Raw genomic sequence first — 14,982 nt, 5'->3', positions numbered from 1 at the left:
TGGATGGAAACCATCCTCTGCTATCTTGACCTGGTTATTTAGTAGCACAATCCTCAGTCTACGAAGTTGTTGAACTTCTACCAAGTAGTTCTTTTGAAGGTTAATCATGTGAAGTTAAAAATTGTCTACTCATTGGCTGTGGCCAAGGGATTTGACCCCTTCTTCAATTCATTTACTTCACTTTGGAAAATTGGGCCATCTTTCACCATTCTTAGTCTGATTTCTCTGTGTTGTCACTGATTAAGTAGTCAGTCCCGTTTAGTGTGAAAGGCAAAAATACTGAAATTTCGGGAATGGTGGTAAGAGGACAAAACACAAACAGAAAATCAAATTCCTATACTTTGCTACAAACAAAACTGTAAGGAAGAAGCGGCAGTGGTGGGATTTGAACCCACGCCTCCTGAGAGACTGCAGCCTTAATCCAGCACCTTTGACCACTCGACCACAATACCTGCAAATCTTTTTCAGTAAAAATATCAGGTTTCCACAAGAACCGCCAGGTTAGTGGTGTCCAACAAAACCTTGCGCATAAGGTAATGACGCCTGCTTGGATCAGAGTTAAATTATCTTCAAGCCAACCAGAAACGTCCAATGGCAAACAGTTGTGGACCTCATGCTTGTTAGCATAGTAAAATAAGCTGATTGTCTAAAGTCATCCACAGAATTTGTAGGATACTACATCCATTGTCACAGAACTGGCAGTGGTGGGACTTGAACCCACGCCTCCTCAGAGACTGGAGCTTAAATCCAGCGCCTTCGACCACTCGACCACACTACCTTAGTAGCCATTAACAAAAAGGAAATGTTTGGGCAATGTAAGTTATGTTGCGGTCTGAGGCGCAGACTTGGCGGACAAATAGGTTTCCACACCAAAATCCAGGTTCATGCTGTCCTGCCTAGCCTTGTGCATAACGTAATGAAGCCTGCTCTGATCCATGGTGAAATGTTAGACCTAATTCTTCTTCAGCGACAAGAGAGTACAGGCCAACAAGTACCACTACAGCAGCAGAGTGGCGCAGCGGAAGCGTGCTGGGCCCATAACCCAGAGGTCGATGGATCGAAACCATCCTCTGCTATCTTGACCTGGTTATTTAGTAGCACAATCCTCAGTCTAGGATGTTGTTGAACTTCTACCAAGTAGTTCTTTTGAAGGTTAATCATGTGAAGTTAACAATTGTCTACTCATTGGCTGTGGCCAAGGGATTTGACCCCTTCTTCAATTCATTTACTTCACTTTGGAAAATTGGGCCATCTTTCACCATTCTTAGTCTGATTTCTCTGTGTTGTCACTGATTAAGCAGTCAGTCCCGTTTAGTGTGAAAGGCAAAAATACTGATATTTCGGGAATGGTGGTAAGAGGACAAAACACAAACAGAAAATCAAATTCCTATACTTTGCTACAAACAAAACTGTAAGGAAGAACTGGCAGTGGTGGGATTTGAACCCACGCCTCCTGAGAGACTGGAGCCTTAATCCAGCACCTTTGACCGCTCGACCACAATACCTGTAAATCTTTTTCAGTAAAAATATCAGGTTTCCACAAGAACCGCCAGGTTAGTGGTGTCCAACAAAACCTTGCGCATAAGGTAATGACGCCTGCTTGGATCAGAGTTAAATTATCTTCAAGCCAACCAGAAACGTCCAATGGCAAACAGTTGTGGACCTCATGCTTGTTAGCATAGTAAAATAAGCATATTGTCTAAAGTCATCCACAGAATTTGTAGGATACTACATCCATTGTCACAGAACTGGCAGTGGTGGGACTTGAACCCACGCCTCCTCAGAGACTGGAGCTTAAATCCAGCGCCTTCGACCACTCGGCCACACTACCTTAGAAGCCATTAACAGAAAGGAAATGTTTGGGCAATGTAAGTTATGTTGCGGTCTGAGGCGCAGACTTGGCGGACAAATAGGTTTCCACACCAAAATCCAGGTTCAGGCTGTCCTGCCTAGCCTTGTGCATAACGTAATGAAGCCTGCTCTGATCCATGGTGAAATGTTAGACCTAATTCTTCTTCAGCGACAAGAGAGTACAGGCCAACAAGTACCGCTACAGCAGCAGAGTGGCGCAGCGGAAGCGTGCTGGGCCCATAACCCAGAGGTCGATGGATCGAAACCATCCTCTGCTATCTCGACCTGGTTATTTAGTAGCACAATCCTCAGTCTACGAAGTTGTTGAACTTCTACCAAGTAGTTCTTTTGAAGGTTAATCATGTGAAGTTAAAAATTGTCTACTCATTGGCTGTGGCCAAGGGATTTGACCCCTTCTTTAATTCATTTACTTCACTTTGGAAAATTGGGCCATCTTTCACCATTCTTAGTCTGATTTCTGTGTGTTGTCACTGATTAAGTAGTCAGTCCCGTTTAGTGTGAAAGGCAAAAATACTGAAATTTCGGGAATGGTGGTAAGAGGACAAAACACAAACAGAAAATCAAATTCCTATACTTTGCTACAAACAAAACTGTAAGGAAGAACTGGCAGTGGTGGGATTTGAACCCACACCTCCTGAGAGACTGGAGCCTTAATCCAGCGCCTTTGACCGCTCGGCCACACTACCTGCAAATCTTTTTCAGTAAAAATATCAGGTTTCCACAAGAACCGCCAGGTTAGTGGTGTACAACAAAACCTTGCGCATAAGGTAATGACGCCTGCTTGGATCAGAGTTAAATTATCTTCAAGCCAACCAGAAACGTCCAATGGCAAACAGTTGTGGACCTCATGCTTGTTAGCATACTAAAATAAGCATATTGTCTAAAGTCATCCACAGAATTTGTAGGATACTACATCCATTGTCACAGAACTGGCAGTGGTGGGACTTGAACCCACGCCTCCTCAGAGACTGGAGCTTAAATCCAGCGCCTTCGACCACTCGGCCACACTACCTTAGAAGCCATTAACAGAAAGGAAATGTTTGGGCAATGTAAGTTATGTTGCGGTCTGAGGCGCAGACTTGGCGGACAAATAGGTTTCCACACCAAAATCCAGGTTCATGCTGTCTTGCCTAGCCTTGTGCATAACGTAATGAAGCCTGCTCTGATCCATGGCGAAATGTTAGACCTAATTCTTCTTCAGCGACAAGAGAGTACAGGCCAACAAGTACCACTACAGCAGCAGAGTGGCGCAGCGGAAGCGTGCTGGGCCCATAACCCAGAGGTCGATGGATCGAAACCATCCTCTGCTATTTTGACCTGGTTATTTAGTAGCACAATCCTCAGTCTACGAAGTTGTTGAACTTCTACCAAGTAGTTCTTTTGAAGGTTAATCATGTGAAGTTAAAAATTGTCTACTCATTGGCTGTGGCCAAGGGATTTGACCCCTTCTTCAATTAATTTACTTCACTTTGGAAAATTGGGCCATCTTTCACCATTCTTAGTCTGATTTCTGTGTGTTGTCACTGATTAAGTAGTCAGTCCCGTTTAGTGTGAAAGGCAAAAATACTGAAATTTCGGGAATGGTGGTAAGAGGACAAAACACAAACAGAAAATCAAATTCCTATACTTTGCTACAAACAAAACTGTAAGGAAGAACTGGCAGTGGTGGGATTTGAACCCACGCCTCCTGAGAGACTGGAGCCTTAATCCAGCGCCTTTGACCGCTCGGCCACACTACCTGCAAATCTTTTTCAGTAAAAATATCAGGTTTCCACAAGAACATCCAGGTTAGTGGTGTCCAACAAAACCTTGCGCATAAGGTAATGACGCCTGCTTGGATCAGAGGTAAATTATCTTCAAGCCAACCAGAAACGTCCAATGGCAAACAGTTGTGGACCTCATGCTTGTTAGCATAGTAAAATAAGCATATTGTCTAAAGTCATCCACAGAATTTGTAGGATACTACATCCATTGTCACAGAACTGGCAGTGGTGGGACTTGAACCCACGCCTCCTCAGAGACTGGAGCTTAAATCCAGCGCCTTCGACCACTCGGACACACTACCTTAGAAGCCATTAACAGAAAGGAAATGTTTGGTTAATGTAAGTTATGTTGCGGTCTGAGGCGCAGACTTGGCGGACAAATAGGTTTCCACACCAAAATCCAGGTTCATGCTGTCCTGCCTAGCCTTGTGCATAACGTAATGAAGCCTGCTCTGATCCATGGCGAAATGTTAGACCTAATTATTCTTCAGCGACAAGAGAGTACAGGCCAACAAGTACCACTACAGCAGCAGAGTGGCGCAGCGGAAGCGTGCTGGGCCCATAACCCAGAGGTCGATGGATCGAAACCATCCTCTGCTATCTCGACTTGGTTATTTAGTAGCACAATCCTCAGTCTACGAAGTTGTTGAACTTCTACCAAGTAGTTCTTTTGAAGGTTAATCATGTGAAGTTAAAAATTGTCTACTCATTGGCTGTGGCCAAGGGATTTGACCCCTTCTTCAATTCATTTACTTCACTTTGGAAAATTGGGCCATCTTTCACCATTCTTAGTCTGATTTCTGTGTGTTGTCACTGATTAAGTAGTCAGTCCCGTTTAGTGTGAAAGGCAAAAATACTGAAATTTCGGGAATGGTGGTAAGAGGACAAAACACAAACAGAAAATAAAATTCCTATACTTTGCTACAAACAAAACTGTAAGGAAGAACTGGCAGTGGTGGGATTTGAACCCACGCCTCCTGAGAGACTGGAGCCTTAATCCAGCACCTTTGACCGCTCGACCACAATACCTGTAAATCTTTTTCAGTAAAAATATCAGGTTTCCACAAGAACCGCCAGGTTAGTGGTGTCCAACAAAACCTTGCGCATAAGGTAATGACGCCTGCTTGGATCAGAGTTAAATTATCTTCAAGCCAACCAGAAACGTCCAATGGCAAACAGTTGTGGACCTCATGCTTGTTAGCATAGTAAAATAAGCATATTGTCTAAAGTCATCCACAGAATTTGTAGGATACTACATCCATTGTCACAGAACTGGCAGTGGTGGGACTTGAACCCACGCCTCCTCAGAGACTGGAGCTTAAATCCAGCGCCTTCGACCACTCGGCCACACTACCTTAGAAGCCATTAACAGAAAGGAAATGTTTGGGCAATGTAAGTTATGTTGCGGTCTGAGGCGCAGACTTGGCGGACAAATAGGTTTCCACACCAAAATCAAGGTTCAGGCTGTCCTGCCTAGCCTTGTGCATAACGTAATGAAGCCTGCTCTGATCCATGGTGAAATGTTAGACCTAATTCTTCTTCAGCCACAAGAGAGTACAGGCCAACAAGTACCACTAAAGCAGCAGAGTGGCGCAGCGGAAGCGTGCTGGGCCCATAACCCAGAGGTAGATGGATCGAAACCATCCTCTGCTATCTCGACCTGGTTATTTAGCAGCACAATCCTCAGTCTAGGATGTTGTTGAACTTCTACCAAGTAGTTCTTTTGAAGGTTAATCATGTGAAGTTAACAATTGTCTACTCATTGGCTGTGGCCAAGGGATTTGACCCCTTCTTCAATTCATTTACTTCACTTTGGAAAATTGGGCCATCTTTCACCATTCTTAGTCTGATTTCTCTGTGTTGTCACTGATTAAGTAGTCAGTCCCGTTTAGTGTGAAAGGCAAAAATACTGATATTTCGGGAATGGTGGTAAGAGGACAAAACACAAACAGAAAATCAAATTCCTATACTTTGCTACAAACAAAACTGTAAGGAAGAACTGGCAGTGGTGGGATTTGAACCCACGCCTCCTGAGAGACTGGAGCCTTAATCCAGCACCTTTGACCGCTCGGCCACACTACCTGCAAATCTTTTTCAGTAAAAATATCAGGTTTCCACAAGAACATCCAGGTTAGTGGTGTCCAACAAAACCTTGCGCATAAGGTAATGACGCCTGCTTGGATCAGAGGTAAATTATCTTCAAGCCAACCAGAAACGTCCAATGGCAAACAGTTGTGGACCTCATGCTTGTTAGCATAGTAAAATAAGCATATTGTCTAAAGTCATCCACAGAATTTGTAGGATACTACATCCATTGTCACAGAACTGGCAGTGGTGGGACTTGAACCCACGCCTCCTCAGAGACTGGAGCTTAAATCCAGCGCCTTCGACCACTCGGACACACTACCTTAGAAGCCATTAACAGATAGGAAATGTTTGGGCAATGTAAGTTATGTTGCGGTCTGAGGCGCAGACTTGGCGGACAAATAGGTTTCCACACCAAAATCCAGGTTCATGCTGTCCTGCCTAGCCTTGTGCATAACGTAATGAAGCCTGCTCTGATCCATGGCGAAATGTTAGACCTAATTCTTCTTCAGCGACAAGAGAGTACAGGCCAACAAGTACCACTACAGCAGCAGAGTGGCGCAGCGGAAGCGTGCTGGGCCCATAACCCAGAGGTCGATGGATCGAAACCATCCTCTGCTATCTCGACCTGGTTATTTAGTAGCACAATCCTCAGTCTAGGATGTTGTTGAACTTCTACCAAGTATTTCTTTTGAAGGTTAATCATGTGAAGTTAACAATTGTCTACTCATTGGCTGTGGCCAAGGGATTTGACCCCTTCTTCAATTCATTTACTTCACTTTGGAAAATTGGGCCATCTTTCACCATTCTTAGTCTGATTTCTCTGTGTTGTCACTGATTAAGTAGTCAGTCCCGTTTAGTGTGAAAGGCAAAAATACTGATATTTCAGGAATGGTGGTAAGAGGACAAAACACAAACAGAAAATCAAATTCCTATACTTTGCTACAAACAAAACTGTAAGGAAGAACTGGCAGTGGTGGGATTTGAACCCACGCCTCCTGAGAGACTGGAGCCTTAATCCAGCGCCTTTGACCGCTCGGCCACACTACCTGCAAAATATTTTTCAGTAAAAATATCAGGTTTCCACAATAACATCCAGGTTAGTGGTGTCCAAAAAAACCTTGCGCATAAGGTAATGACGCCTGCTTGGATCAGAGGTAAATTATCTTCAAGCCAACCAGAAACGTCTAATGGCAAACAGTTGTGGACCTCATGCTTGTTAGCATAGTAAAATAAGCATATTGTCTAAAGTCATCCACAGAATTTGTCGGACACTACTTCCATTGTCACAGAATTGGCAGTGGTGGGACTTGAACCCACACCTCTTAAGAGACTGGAGCCTAAATCCAGCGCCTTCGACCACTCGGCCAGACTACCTTAGAAGCCATTAACAGAAAGGAAATGTTTGGGCAATGTAAGTTATGTTGCGGTCTGAGGCGCAGACTTGGCGGACAAATAGGTTTCCACACCAAAATCCAGGTTCATGCTGTCCTGCCTAGCCTTGTGCATAACGTAATGAAGCCTGCTCTGATCCATGGCGAAATGTTAGACCTAATTCTTCTTCAGCGACAAGAGAGTAAAGGCCAACAAGTACCACTACAGCAGCAGATTGGCGCAGCGGAAGCGTGCTGGGTCCATAACCCAGAGGTCGATGGATCGAAACCATCCTCTGCTATCTCGACCTGGTTATTTAGTAGCACAATCCTCAGTCTAGGATGTTGTTGAACTTCTACCAAGTAGTTCTTTTGAAGGTTAATCATGTGAAGTTAACAATTGTCTACTCATTGGCTGTGGCCAAGGGATTTGACCCCTTCTTCAATTCATTTACTTCACTTTGGAAAATTGGGCCATCTTTCACCATTCTTAGTCTGATTTCTCTGTGTTGTCACTGATTAAGTAGTCAGTCCCGTTTAGTGTGAAAGGCAAAAATACTGATATTTCGGGAATGGTGGTAAGAGGAAAAAACACAAACAGAAAATCAAATTCCTATACTTTGCTACAAACAAAACTGTAAGGAAGAACTGGCAGTGGTGGGATTTTAACCCACGCCTCCTGAGAGACTGGAGCTTAAATCCAGCGCCTTCGACCACTCGGACACACTACCTTAGAAGCCATTAACAGAAAGGAAATGTTTGGGCAATGTAAGTTATGTTGCGGTCTGAGGCGCAGACTTGGCGGACAAATAGGTTTCCACACCAAAATCCAGGTTCATGCTGTCCTGCCTAGCCTTGTGCATAACGTAATGAAGCCTGCTCTGATCCATGGTGAAATGTTAGACCTAATTCTTCTTCAGCGACAAGAGAGTACAGGCCAACAAGTACCACTACAGCAGCAGAGTGGCGCAGCGGAAGCGTGCTGGGCCCATAACCCAGAGGTCGATGGATCGAAACCATCCTCTGCTATCTCGACCTGGTTATTTAGTAGCACAATCCTCAGTCTAGGATGTTGTTGAACTTCTACCAAGTAGTTATTTTGAAGGTTAATCATGTGAAGTTAACAATTGTCTACTCATTGGCTGTGGCCAAGGGATTTGACCCCTTCTTCAATTCATTTACTTCACTTTGGAAAATTGGGCCATCTTTCACCATTCTTAGTCTGATTTCTCTGTGTTGTCACTGATTAAGTAGTCAGTCCCGTTTAGTGTGAAAGGCAAAAATACTGATATTTCGGGAATGGTGGTAAGAGGACAAAACACAAACAGAAAATCAAATTCCTATACTTTGCTACAAACAAAACTGTAAGGAAGAACTGGCAGTGGTGGGATTTGAACCCACGCCTCCTGAGAGACTGGAGCCTTAATCCAGCGCCTTTGACCGCTCGGCCACACTACCTGCAAATCTTTTTCAGTAAAAATATCAGGTTTCCACAAGAACATCCAGGTTAGTGGTGTCCAACAAAACCTTGCGCATAAGGTAATGACGCCTGCTTGGATCAGAGGTAAATTATCTTCAAGCCAACCAGAAACGTCCAATGGCAAACAGTTGTGGACCTCATGCTTGTTAGCATAGTAAAATAAGCATATTGTCTAAAGTCATCCACAGAATTTGTAGGATACTACATCCATTGTCACAGAACTGGCAGTGGTGGGACTTGAACCCACACCTCCTCAGAGACTGGAGCTTAAATCCAGCGCCTTCGACCACTCGGACACACTACCTTAGAAGCCATTAACAGAAAGGAAATGTTTGGGCAATGTAAGTTATGTTGCGGTCTGAGGCGCAGACTTGGCGGACAAATAGGTTTCCACACCAAAATCCAGGTTCATGCTGTCCTGCCTAGCCTTGTGCATAACGTAATGAAGCCTGCTCTGATCCATGGCGAAATGTTAGACCTAATTCTTCTTCAGCGACAAGAGAGTACAGGCCAACAAGTACCACTACAGCAGCAGAGTGGCGCAGCGGAAGCGTGCTGGGCCCATAACCCAGAGGTCGATGGATCGAAACCATCCTCTGCTATCTTGACCTGGTTATTTAGTAGCACAATCCTCAGTGTAGGATGTTGTTGAACTTCTACCAAGTAGTTCTTTTGAAGGTTAATCATGTGAAGTTAACAATTGTCTACTCATTGGCTGTGGCCAAGGGATTTGACCCCTTCTTCAATTCATTTACTTCACTTTGGAAAATTGGGCCATCTTTCACCATTCTTAGTCTGATTTCTCTGTGTTGTCACTGATTAAGCAGTCAGTCCCGTTTAGTGTGAAAGGCAAAAATACTGATATTTCGGGAATGGTGGTAAGAGGACAAAACACAAACAGAAAATCAAATTCCTATACTTTGCTACAAACAAAACTGTAAGGAAGAACTGGCAGTGGTGGGATTTGAACCCACGCCTCCTGAGAGACTGGAGCCTTAATCCAGCGCCTTTGACCGCTCGGCCACACTACCTGCAAATCTTTTTCAGTAAAAATATCAGGTTTCCACAAGAACATCCAGGTTAGTGGTGTCCAACAAAACCTTGCGCATAAGGTAATGACGCCTGCTTGGATCAGAGGTAAATTATCTTCAAGCCAACCAGAAACGTCTAATGGCAAACAGTTGTGGACCTCATGCTTGTTAGCATAGTAAAATAAGCATATTGTCTAAAGTCATCCACAGAATTTGTAGGACACTACTTCCATTGTCACAGAATTGGCAGTGGTGGGACTTGAACCCACACCTCCTAAGAGACTGGAGCCTAAATCCAGCGCCTTCAACCACTCGGCCAGACTACCTTAGAAGCCATTAACAGAAAGGAAATGTTTGGGCAATGTAAGTTATGTTGCGGTCTGAGGCGCAGACTTGGCGGACAAATAGGTTTCCACACCAAAATCCAGGTTCATGCTGTCCTGCCGAGCCTTGTGCATAACGTAATGAAGCCTGCTCTGATCAATGGCGAAATGTCAGACCTAATTCTTCTTCAGCGACAAGAGAGTACAGGCCAATAAGTACCAGTACAGCAGCAGAGTGGCACAGCGGAAGCGTGCTTGGCTCATAACCCAGAGGTCGATGGATCGAAACCTTCCTCTGCTATCTCGACCTGGTTATTTAGTAGCACAATCCTCAGTCTAGGATGTTGTTGAACTTCTACCAAGTAGTTATTTTGAAGGTTAATCATGTGAGTTAAAAATTGTCTACTCATTGGCTGTGGCCAAGGGATTTGACCCCTTCTTCAATTCATTTACTTCACTTTGGAAAATTGGGCCATCTTTCACCATTCTTAGTCTGATTTCTCTGTGTTGTCACTAATTAAGTAGTCAGTCCCGTTTAGTGTGAAAGGCAAAAATACTGAAATTTCGGGAATGGTGGTAAGAGGACAAAACACAAACAGAAAATCAAATTCCTATACTTTGCTACAAACAAAACTGTAAGGAAGAACTGGCAGTGGTGGGATTTGAACCCACGCCTCCTGAGAGACTGGAGCCTTAATCCAGCGCCCTTGACCACTCGGCCACACTACCTGCAAATCATTTTCAGTAAAATAATCAGGTTTCCCCAAGAACATCCAGGTTAGTGGTGTCCAACAAAACCTTGCGCATAAGGTAATGATGCCTGCTTGGATCAGAGGTCAATTATCTTCAAGCCAACCAGAAACGTCCAATGGCAAACAGTTGTGGACCTCATGCTTGTTAGCATAGTAAAATAAGCATATTGTCTTAAGTCATCCACAGAATTTGTAGGATACTACTTCCATTGTCACAGAATTGGCAGTGTTGGGCCTTGAACCCACGCCTCCTAAGAGACTGGAGCCTAAATCCAGCTCCTTCGACCACTCGGCCACACTACCTTAGAAGCCGTGAACAGAAAGGAAATGTTTGGGCAATGTAAGTTATGTTGCGGTCTGAGGCGTAGACTTGGCGGACAAATAGGTTTCCACACCAAAATCCAGGTTCATGCTGTCCTGCCTAGCCTTGTGCATAACGTAATGAAGCCTGCTCTGATCCATGGCGAACTGTTAGACCTAATTCTTCTTCAGCGACAAGAGAGTACAGGCCAACAAGTACCACTACAGCAGCAGAGTGGCGCAGCGGAAGCGTGCTGGGCCCATAACCCAGAGGTCGATGGATCGAAACCATCCTCTGCTATCTCGACCTGGTTATTTAGTAGCACAATCCTCAGTCTACGAAGTTGTTGAACTTCTACCAAGTAGTTCTTTTGAAGGTTAATCATGTGAAGTTAAAAATTGTCTACTCATTGGCTGTGGCCAAGGGATTTGACCCCTTCTTCAATTCATTTACTTCACTTTGGAAAATTGGGCCATCTTTCACCTTTCTTAGTCTGATTTCTCTGTGTTGTCACTGATTAAGTAGTCAGTCCCGTTTAGTGTGAAAGGCAAAAATACTGAAATTTCGGGAATGGTGGTAAGAGGACAAAACACAAACAGAAAATCAAATTCCTATACTTTGCTACAAACAAAACTGTAAGGAAGAACTGGCAGTGGTGGGATTTGAACCCACGCCTCCTGAGAGACTGGAGCCTTAATCCAGCACCTTTGACCGCTCGACCACAATACCTGTAAATCTTTTTCAGTAAAAATATCAGGTTTCCACAAGAACCGCCAGGTTAGTGGTGTCCAACAAAACCTTGCGCATAAGGTAATGACGCCTGCTTGGATCAGAGTTAAATTATCTTCAAGCCAACCAGAAACGTCCAATGGCAAACAGTTGTGGACCTCATGCTTGTTAGCATAGTAAAATAAGCATATTGTCTAAAGTCATCCACAGAATTTGTAGGATACTACATCCATTGTCACAGAACTGGCAGTGGTGGGACTTGAACCCACGCCTCCTCAGAGACTGGAGCTTAAATCCAGCGCCTTCGACCACTCGGCCACACTACCTTAGAAGCCATTAACAGAAAGGAAATGTTTGGGCAATGTAAGTTATGTTGCGGTCTGAGGCGCAGACTTGGCGGACAAATAGGTTTCCACACCAAAATCCAGGTTCATGCTGTCCTGCCTAGCCTTGTGCATAACGTAATGAAGCCTGCTCTGATCCATGGCGAAATGTTAGACCTAATTCTTCTTCAGCGACAAGAGAGTACAGGCCAACAAGTACCACTACAGCAGCAGATGGCGCAGCGGAAGCGTGCTGGGCCCATAACCCAGAGGTCGATGGATCGAAACCATCCTCTGCTATCTCGACCTGGTTATTTAGTAGCACAATCCTCAGTCTAGGATGTTGATGAACTTCTACCAAGTACTTCTTTTGAAGGTTAATCATGTGAAGTTAAAAATGTTCTACTCATTGGCTGTGGCCAAGGGATTTGACCCCTTCTTCAATTAATTTACTTCACTTTGGAAAATTGGGCCATCTTTCACCATTCTTAGTCTGATTTCTCTGTGTTGTCACTGATTAAGTAGTCAGTCCCGTTTAGTGTGAAAGGCAAAAATACTGAAATTTCGGGAATGGTGGTAAGAGGACAAAACACAAACAGAAAATCAAATTCCTATACTTTGCTACAAACAAAACTGTAAGGAAGAACTGGCAGTGGTGGGATTTGAACCCACGCCTCCTGAGAGACTGGAGCCTTAATCCAGCGCCTTTGACCGCTCGGCCACACTACCTGCAAATATTTTTCAGTAAAAATATCAGGTTTCCACAAGAACATCCAGGTTAGTGGTGTCCAACAAAACCTTGCGCATAAGGTAATGATGCCTGCTTGGATCAGAGGTAAATTATCTTCAAGCCAACCAGAAACGTCCAATGGCAAACAGTTGTGGACCTCATGCTTGTTAGCATAGTAAAATAAGCATATTGTCTAAAGTCATCCACAGAATTTGTAGGATACTACTTCCATTGTCACAGAATTGGCAGTGGTGGGACTTGAACCCACGCCTCCTCAGAGACTGGAGCCTAAATCCAGCGCCTTCGACCACTCGGCCACACTACCTTAGAAGCCATTAACAGAAAGGAAATGTTTGGGCAATGTAAGTTATGTTGCGGTCTGAGGCGCAGACTTGGCGGACAAATAGGTTTCCACACCAAAATCCAGGTACATGCTGTCCTGCCTAGCCTTGTGCATAACGTAATGAAGCCTGCTCTGATCCATGGCGAAATGTTAGACCTAATTCTTCTTCAGCGACAAGAGAGTACAGGCCAACAAGTACCACTACAGCAGCAGAGTGGCGCAGCGGAAGCGTGCTGGGCCCATAACCCAGAGGTCGATGAATCGAAACCATCCTCTGCTATCTCGACCTGGTTATTTAGTAGCACAATCCTCAGTCTAGGATGTTGTTGAACTTCTACCAAGTACTTCTTTTGAAGGTTAATCATGTGAAGTTAAAAATTGTCTACTCATTGACTGTGGCCAAGGGATTTGACCCCTTCTTCAATTCATTTACTTCACTTTGGAAAATTGGGCCATCTTTCACCATTCTTAGTCTGATTTCTCTGTGTTGTCACTGATTAAGTAGTCAGTCCCGTTTAGTGTGAAAGGCAAAAATACTGAAATTTCGGGAATGGTGGTAAGAGGACAAAACACAAACAGAAAATCAAATTCCTATACTTTAATACAAACAAAACTGTAAGGAAGAACTGGCAGTGGTGGGATTTGAACCCACACCTCCTGAGAGACTGGAGCCTTAATCCAGCACCTTTGACCGCTCGACCACACTACCTGCAAATCTTTTTCAGTAAAAATATCAGGTTTCCACAAGAACCGCCAGGTTAGTGGTGTCCAACAAAACCTTGCGCATAAGGTAATGACGCCTTTTTGGATCAGAGGTAAATTATCTTCAAGCCAACCAGAAACGTCCAATGGCAAACAGTTGTGGACCTCATGCTTGTTAGCATAGTAAAATAAGCATATTGTCTAAAGTCATCCACAGAATTTGTAGGATACTACTTCCATTGTCACAGAATTGGCAGTGGTGGGACTTGAACCCACGCCTCCTCAGAGACTGGAGCCTAAATCCAGCGCCTTCGACCACTCGGCCACACTACCTTAGAAGCCATTAACAGAAAGGAAATGTTTGGGCAATGTAAGTTATGTTGCGGTCTGAGGCGCAGACTTGGCGGACACATAGGTTTCCACACCAAAATCCAGGTACATGCTGTCCTGCCTAGCCTTGTGCATAACGTAATGAAGCCTGCTCTGATCCATGGCGAAATGTTAGACCTAATTCTTCTTCAGCGACAAGAGAGTACAGGCCAACAAGTGCCACTACAGCAGCAGAGTGGTGCAGCGGAAGCGTGCTGGGCCCATAACCCAGAGGTCGATGGATCGAAACCATCCTCTGCTATCTCGACCTGGTTATTTAGTAGCACAATCCTCAGTCTAGGATGTTGTTGAACTTCTACCAAGTACTTCTTTTGAAGGTTAATCATGTGAAGTTAACAATTGTCTACTCATTGGCTGTGGCCAAGGGGATTGACCCATTCTTCAATTCATTTACTTCACTTTGGAAAATTGGGCCATCTTTCACCATTCTTAGTCTGATTTCTCTGTGTTGTCACTGATTAAGTAGTCAGTCCCGTTTAGTGTGAAAGGCAAAAATACTGAAATTTCGGGAATGGTGGTAAGAGGACAAAACACAAACAGAAAATCAAATTCCTATACTTTGCTACAAACAAAACTGTAAGGAAGAACTGGCAGTGGTGGGATTTGAACCCACGCCTCCTGAGAGACTGGAGCCTTAATCCAGCACCTTTGACCGCTCAACCACACTACCTGCAAATCTTTTTCAGTAAAAATATCAGGTTTCCACAAGAACCGCCAGGTTAGTGGTGTCCAACAAAACCTTGCGCATAAGGTAATGACGCCTGCTTGGATCAGAGGTAAATTAT

The 14,982-nt window shown here is 44.2% G+C and overlaps 26 non-coding genes across 26 annotated transcripts; all 26 read right to left on the bottom strand.

Moving 5' to 3' along the window:
• Nucleotides 1-696: 696 nt before the first annotated feature.
• Nucleotides 697-778, bottom strand: trnal-uaa (transfer RNA leucine (anticodon UAA)). The gene has a single exon. It is a non-coding gene; the product is annotated as a tRNA-Leu (tRNA).
• A 645-nt stretch (nucleotides 779-1,423) lies between these two features.
• trnal-aag (transfer RNA leucine (anticodon AAG)) lies at nucleotides 1,424-1,505 on the bottom strand. Its single transcript has one exon. It is a non-coding gene; the product is annotated as a tRNA-Leu (tRNA).
• Nucleotides 1,506-1,749: 244 nt separating this feature from the next.
• Nucleotides 1,750-1,831, bottom strand: trnal-uaa (transfer RNA leucine (anticodon UAA)). The gene has a single exon. It is a non-coding gene; the product is annotated as a tRNA-Leu (tRNA).
• A 645-nt stretch (nucleotides 1,832-2,476) lies between these two features.
• trnal-aag (transfer RNA leucine (anticodon AAG)) lies at nucleotides 2,477-2,558 on the bottom strand. The gene has a single exon. It is a non-coding gene; the product is annotated as a tRNA-Leu (tRNA).
• A 244-nt stretch (nucleotides 2,559-2,802) lies between these two features.
• On the bottom strand, nucleotides 2,803-2,884 carry trnal-uaa (transfer RNA leucine (anticodon UAA)). The gene has a single exon. It is a non-coding gene; the product is annotated as a tRNA-Leu (tRNA).
• A 645-nt stretch (nucleotides 2,885-3,529) lies between these two features.
• trnal-aag (transfer RNA leucine (anticodon AAG)) lies at nucleotides 3,530-3,611 on the bottom strand. Its single transcript has one exon. It is a non-coding gene; the product is annotated as a tRNA-Leu (tRNA).
• Nucleotides 3,612-3,855: 244 nt separating this feature from the next.
• Nucleotides 3,856-3,937, bottom strand: trnal-uaa (transfer RNA leucine (anticodon UAA)). Its single transcript has one exon. It is a non-coding gene; the product is annotated as a tRNA-Leu (tRNA).
• A 645-nt stretch (nucleotides 3,938-4,582) lies between these two features.
• On the bottom strand, nucleotides 4,583-4,664 carry trnal-aag (transfer RNA leucine (anticodon AAG)). The gene has a single exon. It is a non-coding gene; the product is annotated as a tRNA-Leu (tRNA).
• A 244-nt stretch (nucleotides 4,665-4,908) lies between these two features.
• trnal-uaa (transfer RNA leucine (anticodon UAA)) lies at nucleotides 4,909-4,990 on the bottom strand. Its single transcript has one exon. It is a non-coding gene; the product is annotated as a tRNA-Leu (tRNA).
• Nucleotides 4,991-5,635: 645 nt separating this feature from the next.
• trnal-aag (transfer RNA leucine (anticodon AAG)) lies at nucleotides 5,636-5,717 on the bottom strand. Its single transcript has one exon. It is a non-coding gene; the product is annotated as a tRNA-Leu (tRNA).
• Nucleotides 5,718-5,961: 244 nt separating this feature from the next.
• trnal-uaa (transfer RNA leucine (anticodon UAA)) lies at nucleotides 5,962-6,043 on the bottom strand. Its single transcript has one exon. It is a non-coding gene; the product is annotated as a tRNA-Leu (tRNA).
• Nucleotides 6,044-6,688: 645 nt separating this feature from the next.
• Nucleotides 6,689-6,770, bottom strand: trnal-aag (transfer RNA leucine (anticodon AAG)). The gene has a single exon. It is a non-coding gene; the product is annotated as a tRNA-Leu (tRNA).
• A 245-nt stretch (nucleotides 6,771-7,015) lies between these two features.
• trnal-uag (transfer RNA leucine (anticodon UAG)) lies at nucleotides 7,016-7,097 on the bottom strand. Its single transcript has one exon. It is a non-coding gene; the product is annotated as a tRNA-Leu (tRNA).
• A 645-nt stretch (nucleotides 7,098-7,742) lies between these two features.
• trnal-uaa (transfer RNA leucine (anticodon UAA)) lies at nucleotides 7,743-7,824 on the bottom strand. Its single transcript has one exon. It is a non-coding gene; the product is annotated as a tRNA-Leu (tRNA).
• Nucleotides 7,825-8,469: 645 nt separating this feature from the next.
• trnal-aag (transfer RNA leucine (anticodon AAG)) lies at nucleotides 8,470-8,551 on the bottom strand. Its single transcript has one exon. It is a non-coding gene; the product is annotated as a tRNA-Leu (tRNA).
• A 244-nt stretch (nucleotides 8,552-8,795) lies between these two features.
• trnal-uaa (transfer RNA leucine (anticodon UAA)) lies at nucleotides 8,796-8,877 on the bottom strand. Its single transcript has one exon. It is a non-coding gene; the product is annotated as a tRNA-Leu (tRNA).
• Nucleotides 8,878-9,522: 645 nt separating this feature from the next.
• On the bottom strand, nucleotides 9,523-9,604 carry trnal-aag (transfer RNA leucine (anticodon AAG)). The gene has a single exon. It is a non-coding gene; the product is annotated as a tRNA-Leu (tRNA).
• Nucleotides 9,605-9,848: 244 nt separating this feature from the next.
• trnal-uag (transfer RNA leucine (anticodon UAG)) lies at nucleotides 9,849-9,930 on the bottom strand. The gene has a single exon. It is a non-coding gene; the product is annotated as a tRNA-Leu (tRNA).
• Nucleotides 9,931-10,574: 644 nt separating this feature from the next.
• Nucleotides 10,575-10,656, bottom strand: trnal-aag (transfer RNA leucine (anticodon AAG)). Its single transcript has one exon. It is a non-coding gene; the product is annotated as a tRNA-Leu (tRNA).
• Nucleotides 10,657-11,627: 971 nt separating this feature from the next.
• trnal-aag (transfer RNA leucine (anticodon AAG)) lies at nucleotides 11,628-11,709 on the bottom strand. Its single transcript has one exon. It is a non-coding gene; the product is annotated as a tRNA-Leu (tRNA).
• A 244-nt stretch (nucleotides 11,710-11,953) lies between these two features.
• trnal-uaa (transfer RNA leucine (anticodon UAA)) lies at nucleotides 11,954-12,035 on the bottom strand. Its single transcript has one exon. It is a non-coding gene; the product is annotated as a tRNA-Leu (tRNA).
• A 644-nt stretch (nucleotides 12,036-12,679) lies between these two features.
• On the bottom strand, nucleotides 12,680-12,761 carry trnal-aag (transfer RNA leucine (anticodon AAG)). The gene has a single exon. It is a non-coding gene; the product is annotated as a tRNA-Leu (tRNA).
• A 244-nt stretch (nucleotides 12,762-13,005) lies between these two features.
• trnal-uag (transfer RNA leucine (anticodon UAG)) lies at nucleotides 13,006-13,087 on the bottom strand. The gene has a single exon. It is a non-coding gene; the product is annotated as a tRNA-Leu (tRNA).
• A 645-nt stretch (nucleotides 13,088-13,732) lies between these two features.
• On the bottom strand, nucleotides 13,733-13,814 carry trnal-aag (transfer RNA leucine (anticodon AAG)). Its single transcript has one exon. It is a non-coding gene; the product is annotated as a tRNA-Leu (tRNA).
• A 244-nt stretch (nucleotides 13,815-14,058) lies between these two features.
• On the bottom strand, nucleotides 14,059-14,140 carry trnal-uag (transfer RNA leucine (anticodon UAG)). The gene has a single exon. It is a non-coding gene; the product is annotated as a tRNA-Leu (tRNA).
• Nucleotides 14,141-14,785: 645 nt separating this feature from the next.
• On the bottom strand, nucleotides 14,786-14,867 carry trnal-aag (transfer RNA leucine (anticodon AAG)). The gene has a single exon. It is a non-coding gene; the product is annotated as a tRNA-Leu (tRNA).
• Nucleotides 14,868-14,982: the final 115 nt, after the last annotated feature.

This window comes from Leptonotus elevatus, chromosome 2, assembly GCF_054856555.1.
Source record: "Leptonotus elevatus isolate MCC_2025b chromosome 2, RoL_Lele_1.0, whole genome shotgun sequence".
Lineage (NCBI taxonomy): Eukaryota > Metazoa > Chordata > Actinopteri > Syngnathiformes > Syngnathidae > Leptonotus > Leptonotus elevatus.
Note: the sequence above shows the minus strand (reverse complement) of the source record. Positions and strands in the feature narration are given on the sequence as shown.